The sequence below is a fragment of the Delphinus delphis genome, chromosome 7, assembly GCF_949987515.2.
Source record: "Delphinus delphis chromosome 7, mDelDel1.2, whole genome shotgun sequence".
In the NCBI taxonomy this organism is placed as follows: domain Eukaryota; kingdom Metazoa; phylum Chordata; class Mammalia; order Artiodactyla; family Delphinidae; genus Delphinus; species Delphinus delphis.
Window position 1 is genome coordinate 16,406,357 of NC_082689.1, and position 13,739 is coordinate 16,420,095.

Sequence of the window (13,739 nt, forward strand, 5' to 3'; positions counted from 1 at the left end):
ATCAGTGTCTGGAGAAATACTGTTGAAGGTATAGTGGATGTAGACATATAGGTTATTCTTTGGTTGAAGGCTTTGAAAGAGATGGTTGTGTCTGAAGAGCTGGGGAGCCATCCTTGAAACAGTGACAAGTTTTTCAATAAAATTTTTTTTATTCTACTGATTGTAAAAACTGTTTTAAGTTGCATCCATATAGTCTACATCTAGAATAGTGTTTGGCACACAGAGACTATTCAACATGTATTTGTGGAAAGAAGGAATGAACAAATGAATGAAAGGGAACAAATGCATACAAATCAACTAAAAAACCCGAAGCCCATGCCATGGGCACTTATTTGTGTTCCGTTTCCTAGGACACAATTTCCTTAAAGAAATCATTATTTATGCCAGGATCAGAAACACGATGGGAAGGTGTAGAAAGAACTCAAATTATATTTAGAAGATAATGAGATACTCAGTTTAGAAAAGAGACGTTCTATTTCAAAGAGAAGAAAAGTCCACTAGAATCCTATTGTGTGTAATAGTAGGAATTAGGTTGAGAAACTGTTAAGAGAGACAGGACAGGGGTGGGGGCACGGAAAGAGAGAGAGAGAGAGTGGGAGAGAGAGAGAGAGAGAGCATGAGAGAGGCCATGTATATACTTTAGTCATTACGTGGAATACCATGGGAATGGGGTAGAGATCAGGGATGAAGAAACTGCAATTTAATATCTGCTCTGGCACTAACTGTGAAATCTCAGGTATGTCAATTTTTCAAAATCTATGTGATGACAGTAATTGCCAATATTCTAGTATTTTAGAGTTTAGGCTCTGGAGGAAAACAGATTGGGTTTCCAGCCTTGTCACTGAGAAATATTTACTTAACCTTTTCCAATCTTTATTTCCTCAGGTAAACAGTAGGGATGAAAAGAATATCTACTTCATGAAGTTGTTTTAAAGATTAAATGAACAAGTGTAAAGTCCTGGTACAGAATAACCTCTCAATAAATTCTATTTACATTTATAATGACTATTATCTGATCTGAAATTCTATCATCTATAATTCTGTGGGATAGCTTAATCCATGGAGTAGTTGATCAAGGGACAGATACGTTCCTATGGGAGACACACTGTCTGTGTTCCTGCACCAGCCTCGCTGGTGCAAACACTGTCTCCTGACTCCCTGCTGCTGAAAGTGCAGTCCAGAGACTGCCATCAGAATCATGGGGGAGCTTTTAAGAGAGGGAGAAGCTTCGTCTCCATCCCAAAGCTAGTGAATCAGAGTCTGCATTTTAACGAATCCCCAGGAGATTTGTATGCACATTAACATTCAAGAAAGCTCTTCTACACAACAGCGATTCTCCTTCCCCCTTTGAACTACTGATTTTGCTAGGAGTGCAGTGAGTTCAGTCCTGGGAGATGAATCATGATCATCCTAGGCCAACCATGGCCCTCCTGTTTCCCTGGGAAATGACATCGATGCCTCAGAAGTGTACTTTCTCAGGTACACTCTGAAACTGTGAGGGCATCCCTCTGACCATTGTTAGGAGGCTTCTGGCAGTACTTTTCCTCCTCCCCCACTCTCCCACACACCTTGTTTGTTCCCTTTGAGTGCTGTAAGAGGAAGGGGGCTGCCGTTTAGCAGCCGAGTGACAAGAACGAGAAAAAAGCCAACACAATGAGGATGGTGGAGTAAACGTTAGAGTCTGGGTCCTTGAGACTATCACTGGCATGCTGAGCCAGCCCTGTTACCACTGACTTCACGTTTTCTTATTACAAGAATGTTTAATGAAGAATAAACCTTGCCCAAGGAGAAGCCTGGCCTTTGCCTCTGACTACTGGGCAGTGATCTCTAGGTCCTTGGAACACCATATCTCCTGGAAGTGTCTTTTTTATCAGGGGGTTTTGGTCACTAGCAGTTTAACAATGTGATTTACAATGGGGGCTTTGGGTCAAGATAGTGATATCAGTTCCGCCTCTGGGTGGACTGGAGAGTAAATGTATCAGCCTGACCTGTGGAATGGTTGGGAAGTAAAGAGCAGACACACAGGCAGTATGTGATTGAGTCCTGATAAGAACTCTGGACGCTGTGGCTTGGGTAAGCTTCCCCTAGCTGGCAATGGTATGTAGGTGTCTTCACTCATAGTGGCAGGAAGGAGTCAGTGCTGTCCTTGACTCCATGGGGAAAGGATGACGGGAAGCTCCACATCCTGGACTCCGCCTTGGCTGACTTTCATCCGTATGCTTTCCTCTGTAATAAACTGTGAGTATAAGAGTTTCAGTCTATGCTGTAAGTTCTTCTAGTGAATTATTGAAACTAAGGGTGGCTTTAGGAACCCTTCAAACTTGCACTCGATATCAGAAGTGAGAGGACAGGCTTGTGTGTAGGACTGTTCCGTCTCTCACAGTTGGCTAAAACTCTTCGAAGAGAATGATATATTCTACCCATCAAGCTGCTGTCAGTTGGACATTCAGTTGTCAGAAGCCAAATCCATCCTAATGGATACTCTGTTGGTTCTCAAACCTTTTGCCCTCTGGATCCCTTTACACTCTTAAAAAATATTGCAAATTTCAAAGAACTTTTACGTAGATTACCTCTATTGATATTTACTGTACTCAAAATTAAAACAGAAAATTAAATATTTACCTAATTTATTTAAAAGTAACAATAATAAACCCATCACATGTTAACATAAACATTTACAACTATTAGCTATAATATCTATAACTATAACTATATTTCCCCCCCAAACTGAAAAAATAACAGCACTGTTGTACATTCTTGAACAATTCTTAGATGTCTGACTCAATAGAAGATAGCTGGATTTCTTTACCTGCTTCCATAATGTGTTGCAGTATGTTGTTTTGATGGAATCATGTGAAGAAAATTCAGCCTCATGCTGATATGTAGTGGGAAAAGGGAGAAGCATTTTAATAGGTTTTTCAGATATTTGTGAATTTCTTTTTTTGATACATTAGTCAAACGCAACAGGTGATAGTTTCTTCAAGGTTAGTTGCAACGCAGAATCTGAAATCATATCCATGAGCTTTTCATACTCTGTTAAACATCAAAATTTATTGGTCTATCAAACACTTCCAACGGATCTCTTACCCATGCATGATTCTTTAACGTCATACATCGTATGATTCTGTATGACTCATGCATATCTTGAATGGTTTTGTAACATCATTCATGTGCCATCATACATTGATAACCCAGAAAAAAATGGCTCAGTGAGTTAAGCACATCTTCTAATTGTTAACGTGTTTCATTACAAAATATTAAAAAGTCACATTTGTTGACCCCACCACTGAGCTCCTCAGAAAAGTCTTCAAGTTTTAGGAAGCTGAGTAGCTCCCAAAGGCCAGTACAAATTTTCCCAGCAATCTAATTTTCTCTTAAAATCTCAAATGTTATCATCGGCATCAAATCTTGTCAGTTACTTTCCTTGGTGTGGTAGGTTCATTTTAAATAATGTTCATTTTAAATAATAATGTAACCATATCCAAGTTGATCTGTTAGTCATTCTTTCAAGTAAAAAAACAGTATTCTTTGGAAGATGTGGCTAGTTTAACTTGTAACTTACATAACCATATGAGCGTTTTTCCTTAAGGGAACTATTGTACTTTGGATACTCAGCAGAAATGCTTTATGCATATTCCCTATATTATTACAGAGACTATTTAAAAAGCACAAGGACTTATGGTCAATAGTTTTTAAAACTAATAATTTTCACTGCTTTACCAAGGTCATCCTGAAGTGAAACTGGCACATTTTTACTGCAAGTGTATGTTGGAGAAGAATTCGATGTTTGGTTCCATTGCCTTCTTTTCTATTTTTACATCTTTATTGGAGTATAATTGCTTTACAATGGTGTGCTAGTTTCTGCTTTATAACAAAGTGAATCAGTTATACATATACATATGTTCCCATATCTCTTCCTTCTTGCATCTCCCTCCCTCCCACCTTCCCTATCCCACCCCTCTAGGTGGTCACAAAGCACCGAGCTGATCTTCCTGTGCTATGCGGCTGCTTCCCACTAGCTATCTATTTTACATTTGGTAGTGGATATATGTCCATGCCACTCTCTCACTTTGTCCATTGCCTTCTTTTATGCTGAGTTGCCAGCCACTTAACCCACCATTTGCTTTTGTATCATCATTACAAAAATAATAATAATAAATAATATTATAAATATATTATAAATAATAAAAAATAATAATAACATGTATTATTATAAAAGTAATTTTGTGCTTGATGTCTTTCCGTGACACACTAATGGCATAAATAACATGGTATTGGTTTTAAGGAGAATTTGGTGGCATCAGCAGGTGTGCAGGACAGACCACTCCCAGTCCTGGTCCCGGGCTGAGTTGTGAGTTCTGAAGGAAGGCTCCACATGGTGCAAATGTCATCACACTCAACCTTCCCAGTTCTCCTTCTCTCCTCCCACTAATGGACTGATCAGCTTATCCACACAAGTAGACTGGTTCAGACCAAGAGCTCTGAAGTCAGACCACCTTGGATCTGCCTTATATTAACTACAACTTTGGGCAAATTCACTTCTCTGTTCTTGCTTCAGTTTTTTTGCATTTGTAAAATGGTGATAATTAATAGGTTGTTTTGAGGACTAAAACAGTTAATAATATACAGTACTTAGAACTCTCCTGAACATTGTAAACTATCAGTAAGTGTTAGTTGTTTTTATTACTATTATTTAATAATTTACTGTTCCTAGTGAAATTTACATGTGAGCCAGGAGTATCTTGTGCAATAGGATTGAATAGCCAAGTGATAGAATTTCAGACACAGTCAGCAAGCAGGTTATTTTGTTTTAATTTTTAGGGTCTAGTTTGGGGGGAGGACAGAAATTTCAGCGCCCCTGAAACCATCCATGGTATCCTAGTTATTCATATGAAATGACTAGTTAATAAGCTCATTCTTAATGTTCAACCAGTACTATACTCCCAGAGAATTCCATGAGGAGGTGGTTATGTCTTTGTTCAGTGTTTATGCTTTGCTAATGTACTTATGCAGCAATTTGCATATGGTCAAGGCCTGATAAATGCATGTAAACTATATATCCTGAAAAGAAAATATATCCATTTGCAAGTGAACTGTTCCTTGGAAAAAACGATCTCTAAAAGCAGTATTTCCTGAGTTTCCCTGATTAAACCAAATAAAATTTTCTTAAAAAGAAAACTTGAAGTAATGTGTCTTCTGGCTATAGCTCCCAGAAGTACACAACGTGAGAATGCTATCACTCTCTAGCCCCTTCAGAGACTGAAAAAGCAGCTGTTTGTTGCATAAGAAAAATAAAGGCTTAAAAACGATTTCCTCACAAAAGGAAGTATAGGTTCTTGCATGTATTCATATCAGTCTCTGCTCCAGCAGAGAATGGCTTACATAATTGTATTTTGGGAACTCTCTTGTAGAGAGAGATTTATGGTTTGGGGCTTATAAAAAACCTATTTCTATTTTAAAATATAGACTCTCAGCAAGTGTCACCCTGAAGAACCGGGCCTACTAGACTATTTTGTTACATTTTAGGAGATAAAAAAGTACGTGACAGTTACACTATTAAGCCACAGCGATGGAGCTGCCACTCTCAATCTCATTACTCAAGGCTCTCTTTAGTTCAATTATACACCTCTACCGCTAAGGAAGATAGATGGAGGTCATTTGGGAGCTGTAAACCACAATGGCTTGAATGCAGAACTATGTTTTTAAACTGATTTACACCTTGTCCTCCAGTGTTCTACAGCAGCGGCTTGGATTGAAATGCAGGGGCCATGATTGAAAAGCCTTTCTCTTGGTTTTAGCATCACAGCCCACGCTGGCTGGCAATTATAACCTGCATTAAATGGCGAGGGACAATGAATGTCGCCTTCATTACTTCAGTGGTAGCAGCAAAACCAAACCAAACCAAAAGGGAAATAGAGGTTCTTGGTCAGAATACCCTTGGGGAAGAAGGAATGACATTTATGTCGCCTGTAAGTTTCAACTTGATTGTGTGTTTTGGTCCAGCGAGAAAGATATCGGGTAATTGAAAGGAGCCATTTCCAGCATTGACAAAAATACTGTCATGCTGCTCTGATTAACTCACATACATCTCCCAGTGTGAAAGAGATAAAGTGTACTAGAGGAAGTTAATTAAACAAGACAAATCTACGTGAAGCTCCTCCCAAAGAAATGAAAGGTTTTATGAATTTAAGGTAAGTGTATTTTACTTTCCTATAGCAGTTACTCTCCTTTAATGTTCTGGGTTCAACTTCTGTAACTTCTCCCCTAGCTGTTTCTTTAGTATCACTTCAGAACATGGTCACCAAAGGAAATTAAAAAGCACATTAAATAAATAATTAACAACAAACAAAAAAATGTGTCTATGAGAAAGCGCTGTTTTTCTTTCCCTTCCACTGTCTAAAGTTGAATAGAAGGATGTGTCAAGAAATAGGATTTCCAGGGACTTCCCTGGCAGTCCAGTGGTTAGGAGTCGGCGCTTCCAAGGCAGAGGGCAAGGGTTCGATCCCTGGTTGGGGAACTAAGATCCCACATGCCATAAATAAATAAAAAAAGGAAATTGCCAATTGGATGAGCTTTAAATAAATAAATAAATAAATAAATAAATAAATAAGGTTTCCACGGCCCCAAAGTTTATCCTACCAGGTCAGCAGGAACTAAACAATCTATATCCTTCAGTTATACGTGATTCCATTAGACATAGATCTACAATGCCAAAGAGTTTCATAAAAGTTCACTCCTGAATTACAGGCTGTAAAGAATTTTATTCCCTCTGATATGTTTTTATTTGGGAAAAAAATAGATCTCTTCAAGAACCTACTTGAGGCCAGCACAGAATCAATTCTGTCTCCTCAGAAGAAAATAATAATTGAATTCAAGTCATATACTAGGTCTGCTGTCATATAGTTTCTCTATGTAAGTTCATCTTAAGTTAGATCTTTTTTTTATGAGATGGTATTTAAGAAGTTCCTCAAACTCCTAACTGCCTTAAAAAACAGTGGACTTATGAGACATTTCATTAACATTTAAAGTTATCTCAGACATACTGCCGAGAAAGTATTTTTAAGGGCTAAACATTTTATGGCCACCTTAATGGTGCCTTATAAAAGAGCTGAAACATTCTAAGTTTCTGCTCAGGCTTTGGATTCAGTATATCATGTGGAATGTTATAAGTAGAGACTCAAATGGGAAATTTTTCCCCTTCTGAATATTTAGTAGGGTCTTACCTTTGAAATTATATGTATTGCTGTTAATTCAGAATCTATCAGTTACAATTTTGAACACCTACTATGTGTTCCACATTATCAGAGCCTTCTTCTTGACCTCATTCTGTATGATGCTTCTGCTTACAGACCACACTTTAGCTGGAGTGGCCTTTCTGTTCCTCAGACATGGCAAGCTTGCCCATAAGTGCCATCTGCTTGGAGCTCTCTTCCGAAGATATGTAGAGCTATAGCTCCCAGTCACTTTTGGACTGAGCTCAAAAGTCCCTCCAGAAGTCTGCTGTGACCGTCTTTGTCCCCAGTCACCCCCCATCACGTTACCATGTTTATTTTTATGTTCCTGATGGCTTATCACCATCTGAAGTATTTTGGCTTATTTGTGTTTATTATCTGTTTCTTACAACTTTAACTGTTTAACTGTTTCTTCATACTGCTTGAGTGTAAGAACCTAGTCTTCTTGCTTACAGCCAAATGTCCAGACCGCGGCAGGGCAGGCATGCAACAAATATTAGTTGAAATGGATGAATAATAGGTTTCAGAAACCTTGGGAAACATAATTATTAAGAAGGTGAATATTGTTGAGTAGTTTAAAAGAGTGAGGAATCTTTAAACATTGTCTTTGGAACCATCCATGAGTAATTGTTATACGGGAAAACAGGTTTCAGAATAATTCATGTAGGAAAGCATATTCCATTTTAATTAAAAAAACGAAAGCAGCATATGCAATGTAGTTAATATGAATTAGTATATAAGTGGAACACAATTTAGAAAAAACCTGTAAACAATAGTAGTTATTTCTGGGAGAAGGGATTACATGGGCCTTTACTTTCTAAATTAAACTTATCTACAATGCTTCACTTTTTACAATGAATATTCATGTATTCAACAAATAACTATTGATCATCCACTATGTCCCTGGATTATTCTTGATGTTAATTAGTACATTAATGAACAAATAAATGTCCCTGCCTTCACAGAACTTTATTTTCCAATGAAGGAAAAGAAAGCCAAGGTGGTACACAGAGAGAAACAGAGAGAAGGCCGGTATTTTGAATAAAGGTGTTCAGAGAAGACCTCTTTGATGATGACATTTGAGCAAAGACTTATGTGGGATCTACCAGTCAGGAAAGTCTTGGTTATGCTGGAATAACCAACAACCACAAAACTTCAGTGGTTTAAAACAACAAAGGAGAATTTGTTTCTCACCTGCGTTCATGTCCAACTTGGGTTGTTTAGGGCTCTGTAGCCATCATGCAGTCGCCCTGGCTGACAGGAGCTCTGCCATCTTGTAGCAGTGCCACCCAGAACAGGTGGCTTTCCTGATCATGACAATAAGAGGGCAGAAGGCTGGAGAGTTAAATAGCACAACTAAATGCGACTAAAGCCGTAACTTAGAAGTAACGTGTCTCTTCTGTTCACATGTCATTGGTCTGTCATCAAAGTAATCCTCTGTGTACCTGGAAGTAAAAGAGAACCAGAGATTAGTGAATATCTATGCTGTTTACTATAAAGAGTAAGCCATGTCAATATCTGGAGGAAGAGTCTCCAAGTAAAGAGGATCGAAATTGCAAAGGCCCTGAGGTATATACGTGTTTGCTGTGTTCCATGAAGGTAGGCGATATGGCTAGAGTACAGTAAGTTAAGAGGAGAAGGGAAGATGAGTTTAAAGAAGAAGTCAAAGGTCAGATCAGGTAGGGTCTTATAGCCCATCATTATTATCCTAAGTATGATGGAAAACCACTGGGAGAGATTTGAGCCTGGGCATGATGGTTTCCAATTAATTAATCGCACCTGTTATCACAAAAAGACAGCAACATAGAGGTAACTATAACAAAAAAAAAAAAGAGAGAGAGAGACTATCAGACTTAATAGATGTGGAAGGGGAAAGAAGAATCACTAATCAGTTGGATAAATAGATAGGGACCCAAATGGTCTAAAGTTGCAGGCAGTTCCAACGTTTTAATTGCACATGAATAAAACCCTCAGCAATTTTTTTTTAACACCAGCTGAAGCCCTAAAATGTCAAAAGACACAAAAAGAATATGAACTCCTTTAATATGGGTAAACAAATTAATTAAGTATGCACAGATGGCTGCTGCACAGAGCAGGTGATAGGGCAGCTTTCAATTGAAGGTGCCCAGAAGCTGCTGTTACTACCACTTAGGGAAAGAAATCCCTGGGTCCTTTGAGAAGCTCTTTGTCATTTTAATAGGGGTTTTATAGTTTCTGGTCTGTTCTCAGTGTTTCTGGAGATTATGGATATATGTGTGCCTTGTTGCTAAACTCAAGTAACAGAACACAGCCCTGGTATATTTGGTAAATTTCTGATGCTTATGGTGAATCAACACTCAGTTTCCCAGGTTCACATTGCTAAGCATCCTGTCTCATTAGTAGACCTTCAGTCTTGAGTCTATTCCTGCAACAATTAAGAGAAGTTGTAAAGGACAGATTGTGCTATAGGAATATAAATTACCACGAATGGAAGAAATCAGACATCCTCTGGGTCTTGAAGGAGATATGTGGTATATTTAAAAGAAAAGCAAGAAGTTCAGTGTTCCAAACAAAGGGCCCAGAGGCAAGAAAAAATTCAACCTGTTTGTGGAACATGGCACCTGGCTCTCTTCTTATGGGTACTTTTATCGATTCATTTCAGCAAACTGGACGCTTCCCACTCTCCTTCCTACCCCCACAGAAAGGCTTCTCTGAATCTTGTAAATATCTCCTAAATCTCTCTCACATTAGTCTATTTATTTTTATTTCCACTCTCCCTCTTGCTCCCATCCTAGTCCAAAGCCCCATCATCTTTTGCCTGAGCTATAACCTTGCTGCCTAGCTGATCTCTGACCTCCACTCCTGTCTGATTCCGTCCAATCCCATGCAGCAGGTAGGTGCAAGTTTTCCTCATGCAAATCGAATCATGTCTGCCTCTTTTCTTAAATCTTTTAGTGCCTTTCTATTTTTTCAGATAAAAATAAAAATTTTGGTTCATAAAAAAAAATGACTTACAAGCAGTTGTTTAGTCTACCTCCTAATGATCTTTTCAACCATATGATACTCTGCCTTTCCTCCTTCACTAGTGAAGTCCAGACGCACTGCTCTCCTTTCACTTGAAGGCGATCCACTAGAGCCCTTGTCTAGGCCTAGAATAGTCTCCTTGCCCTCCAGCACGGCATTATCTCTTCGCTTTTTTATCTGGGTAAACTTCTATTCAAGGATTCCATTCTCTCTCTCTCTCTCTCTCAGTTATTTATTTTTTACTTTGTTTTAGAGAGAATGGTGGTCTATAAGGTATCAATTCTTCAATAGTTCTGAGATTTCCTTGGTAGTATAATGTGTGTTCAATTTTTAGGTATGTTCTAGTGTGCTTTAAAAAAATATGTATTCTCTAATTGTTAGGTGCAGTATTTATAACTATTTATTGACAGCCTCACAAATTATATTATTAAATAATACCAGTATTTAATTTAGCTTTACCTATTACTAAAATGATTATGTTACAATCTCCCATTGTTGATCTGCTAATTTCTTCTTGGGATTCTCTCAGTTGTTGCTTTACTTTTTCTAGGCTGTATTATTAGATGCATACCAGTTGGGAATTTTCTTATAATATTTTTTAGCATGGTGTATTGCTCTTCTGCATCTCTTATAATGCTTTTAAAACTGCAAATCCTTTTTTTTTTAAGCCATTTTTATTTTAAATTGTTCCTTTGAAGGTAATCTATCTTCTTTATGACTACGTCTAAGATTGACTTTACCTTTAGCATTTTGGAGTTTTACTATAAATCAAGGTATGGGTTACTATTCATTTGTCCTTTGAGGGAATTATTTTGTTTTCTTAATTTACAATTAATTTTTTTGTTTAATTTTAGAAATCTTTCATTCTTATCTTTGAAAATTACCTTTTAATTCTCTCTACTCTCTTTTTTCAGAAACTCTGCTAATGGATCCTAGACTTTCTTATTCTGTCCTACATATACCTTAACTTCTTTCTTAGAATTTTTATTTCTTTATCTTTGTGAACTTCCTCTGTGTAATTATATCTATTTTCCAGTTTATCAGTCTTTTCACTCTTTGTATCTAATATTAAGTTCCGCTTACTTACTGAATTTTTCATTCCAAAGACTTTGGATTTTGGTTCTTTTTCTACTGGTCTTTTATTTACAGTGCCTCATCTATTTTTAGACTCCTGATTTTTTTTCTGTCTTCAACCATTTTAAATGTCTTTATTTGATGCTCCCTTTTGATTTTTGTTCTATTATTCAAAGTTCATGAGATTCTAGCCCTGCTATTTCTTGAGTAGGCTTTGTAATTACTTTTATCATAACATAGCCTTCCCCTGGGAATATCCTTTGTGATCTTTTTTGGGAGTTATCTCCTAAGAGGAGTTTTATATTACTTCTCCTAGGACCCACCTTGGCTATCACTGTCCAAGTATCAATTTTTATGTTAAATTCTTCATTTAAGGCTTATCAGAGCATGAGGGTGTATCATATCTAGGCAAACAAAGTTTCTGGTTGTCCACCTAAGCCAATGGATAACTTTTCTCTGGTGTATCCTTTCATAAAGGATACATTTCTTTGAGGATCTTGACCTTATTATGGGGTGGGGGATGTTAAGTTCCAACTCTCTGCTTCAAACAAACCCAAGAACTATAGCCATAAAAACCCATGCCTCTAGGCCACAAATCCTGTGTTTCCCACCAGTATGTGCATTCCCAGTGCAGCTGCAGTGTAACTATACTTGCTAACCATTCTGGTATTCAATTTTCTCTTTCTTTCTAGCTAGGACTTTAGTCAGATAAATGTGTGTGTATATACACATATATATTATATATGAATGTCTATTATCTACGGTGCAACCACATGGTGTTGCAAAAATAAAGAACACCATTATGAACTGATATGCAATAATTCCCAGAATACACTGTTAAATGAAAGGACACGGTACAAAACAAAACACAAATTATGCTATGTTTTACATAAAAAAAAAGAGAAAATAAAAATGCATAAATAAATTCATATGTGTGCATGCAGGCTTTTATTTTTTGCAAGAAGAAACATAAGACAGATAATTCAGATTCTAATTAAAAATGATTTTATCTATGGGGGTAAAGCAGTCACATGGAGGAAGGGTTAGGGATTGTAGTGAGATACCTCCACCATATGTTTTTTATGTAGTTTTGACCTTCAAAAATATGCAAATGTTTTACATGCTCAAAAATCACAGTAAATAAAAAAGGATAAGAGGGCCAACTCTAAAATTTAATGTACACAGAAACAAAAGAAGCCAACTGTATGCCAAACTGATAATATAATCATACAGATAAAATAAGTAATTCAAATAATTTTTACACACAATAATCTAACCGTATACCCTTAATGGGTTATAGTCTAAGGTTAAAAGAAATTGCAAAGAAACCTTGAACTTTAGTTAGAAGGTTTGTTTTGATAATAGCATGGGTGTGTAAATGTGAAACAATTTGGCATGTATTATAGAACAAACCAAGTAAATAAATATGTTGATGTTGTTAGAAATCAGCATTCTAACTGCAGGAGAAAGAGATATAAATGTGAATGAAGAAAGATAAGAAAGACTCCTGTAATGCTGCATCTGAATATATCGATATGAATTCATAACTTATAATTCTTAGCTCTGTCCACTGAAGGGGCCCAAGAAGTAGTGATATCCAGCAGTAACAAGCACAATAAGTGCCTACAACTTGCTTTCCAAATATCTTTCTCCCAATATGTTCTATGCTAGTGTGGATATAGAGAAAGATAGAAGAATATACACCAAAGAGTTTGCACTGACAATGGAGTAAGGAGGGTGGGCAGTGAGCAGATGGCAAAAAAGAAGAGAACATCTTTGCGTAGATTGACTTGTTTGCCATGACCAAGAACTCCTTCTGCAATTTGCAAATTCTAATGAAGTGAATAAAGACAATACACACAAAATGAGAAGAGAACCATGTATGTGTTTTCTAAGCATGGAAGCAAAATAAATCTTGTTCTATTTTTCATTTTAAATTTTTACTAAGTGTATTTCAAACTAAAGTTTGAAATATACATATGTTAATGAGTTGTTTCATGCCATTCAAAGACATGCAAAGGCAATCTCCTCTACCCTGCCTCCTCTATGCCTGCCTCTTTGAAGTTACAAGTAACCATCATGGTGTGTATCTCTATACGTCTTTTTCTCAGCTGTACAAATATCTAGAATTTATTATTTTACAGTGTCTGATTGGGGTCCAATTTCATTTTCTTCTACACAGATAAACGGTTGCACTGGCACCATTTATTACAAAATTCTTTCTCTAAATACATTCTTTAATAAATAAATTCCTGAGCCTTTTTCCATGATGGGAAAGATCAGCCCACAGGGGAGAAAGCCCTCGATAGCTCTCTCTGATATTCTGCTGGCTGCCTATTCAATGTGTGGTTATTGTTGATGCCAATACTCAGATTTTGGCTGGGGATAGCGTCCCTGAGTGAGCTGCATTCCAGTATGGCCTTTGCAGAG

At 37.2% G+C, this 13,739-nt stretch overlaps 1 long non-coding RNA gene across 2 annotated transcripts in view; it reads right to left on the reverse strand.

Annotated features, from left to right (window-relative positions):
- LOC132427985 (uncharacterized) overlaps positions 1 to 13,739 on the reverse strand; it is a 123,199-nt gene that overhangs the window by 15,679 nt on the left and 93,781 nt on the right. For both annotated transcript variants that reach the window (XR_009520049.1, XR_009520048.1), the window contains one exon: positions 8,427 to 8,677. This is a non-coding gene — a long non-coding RNA (uncharacterized lncRNA). The remainder of the gene's footprint in view (positions 1 to 8,426; positions 8,678 to 13,739) is intronic.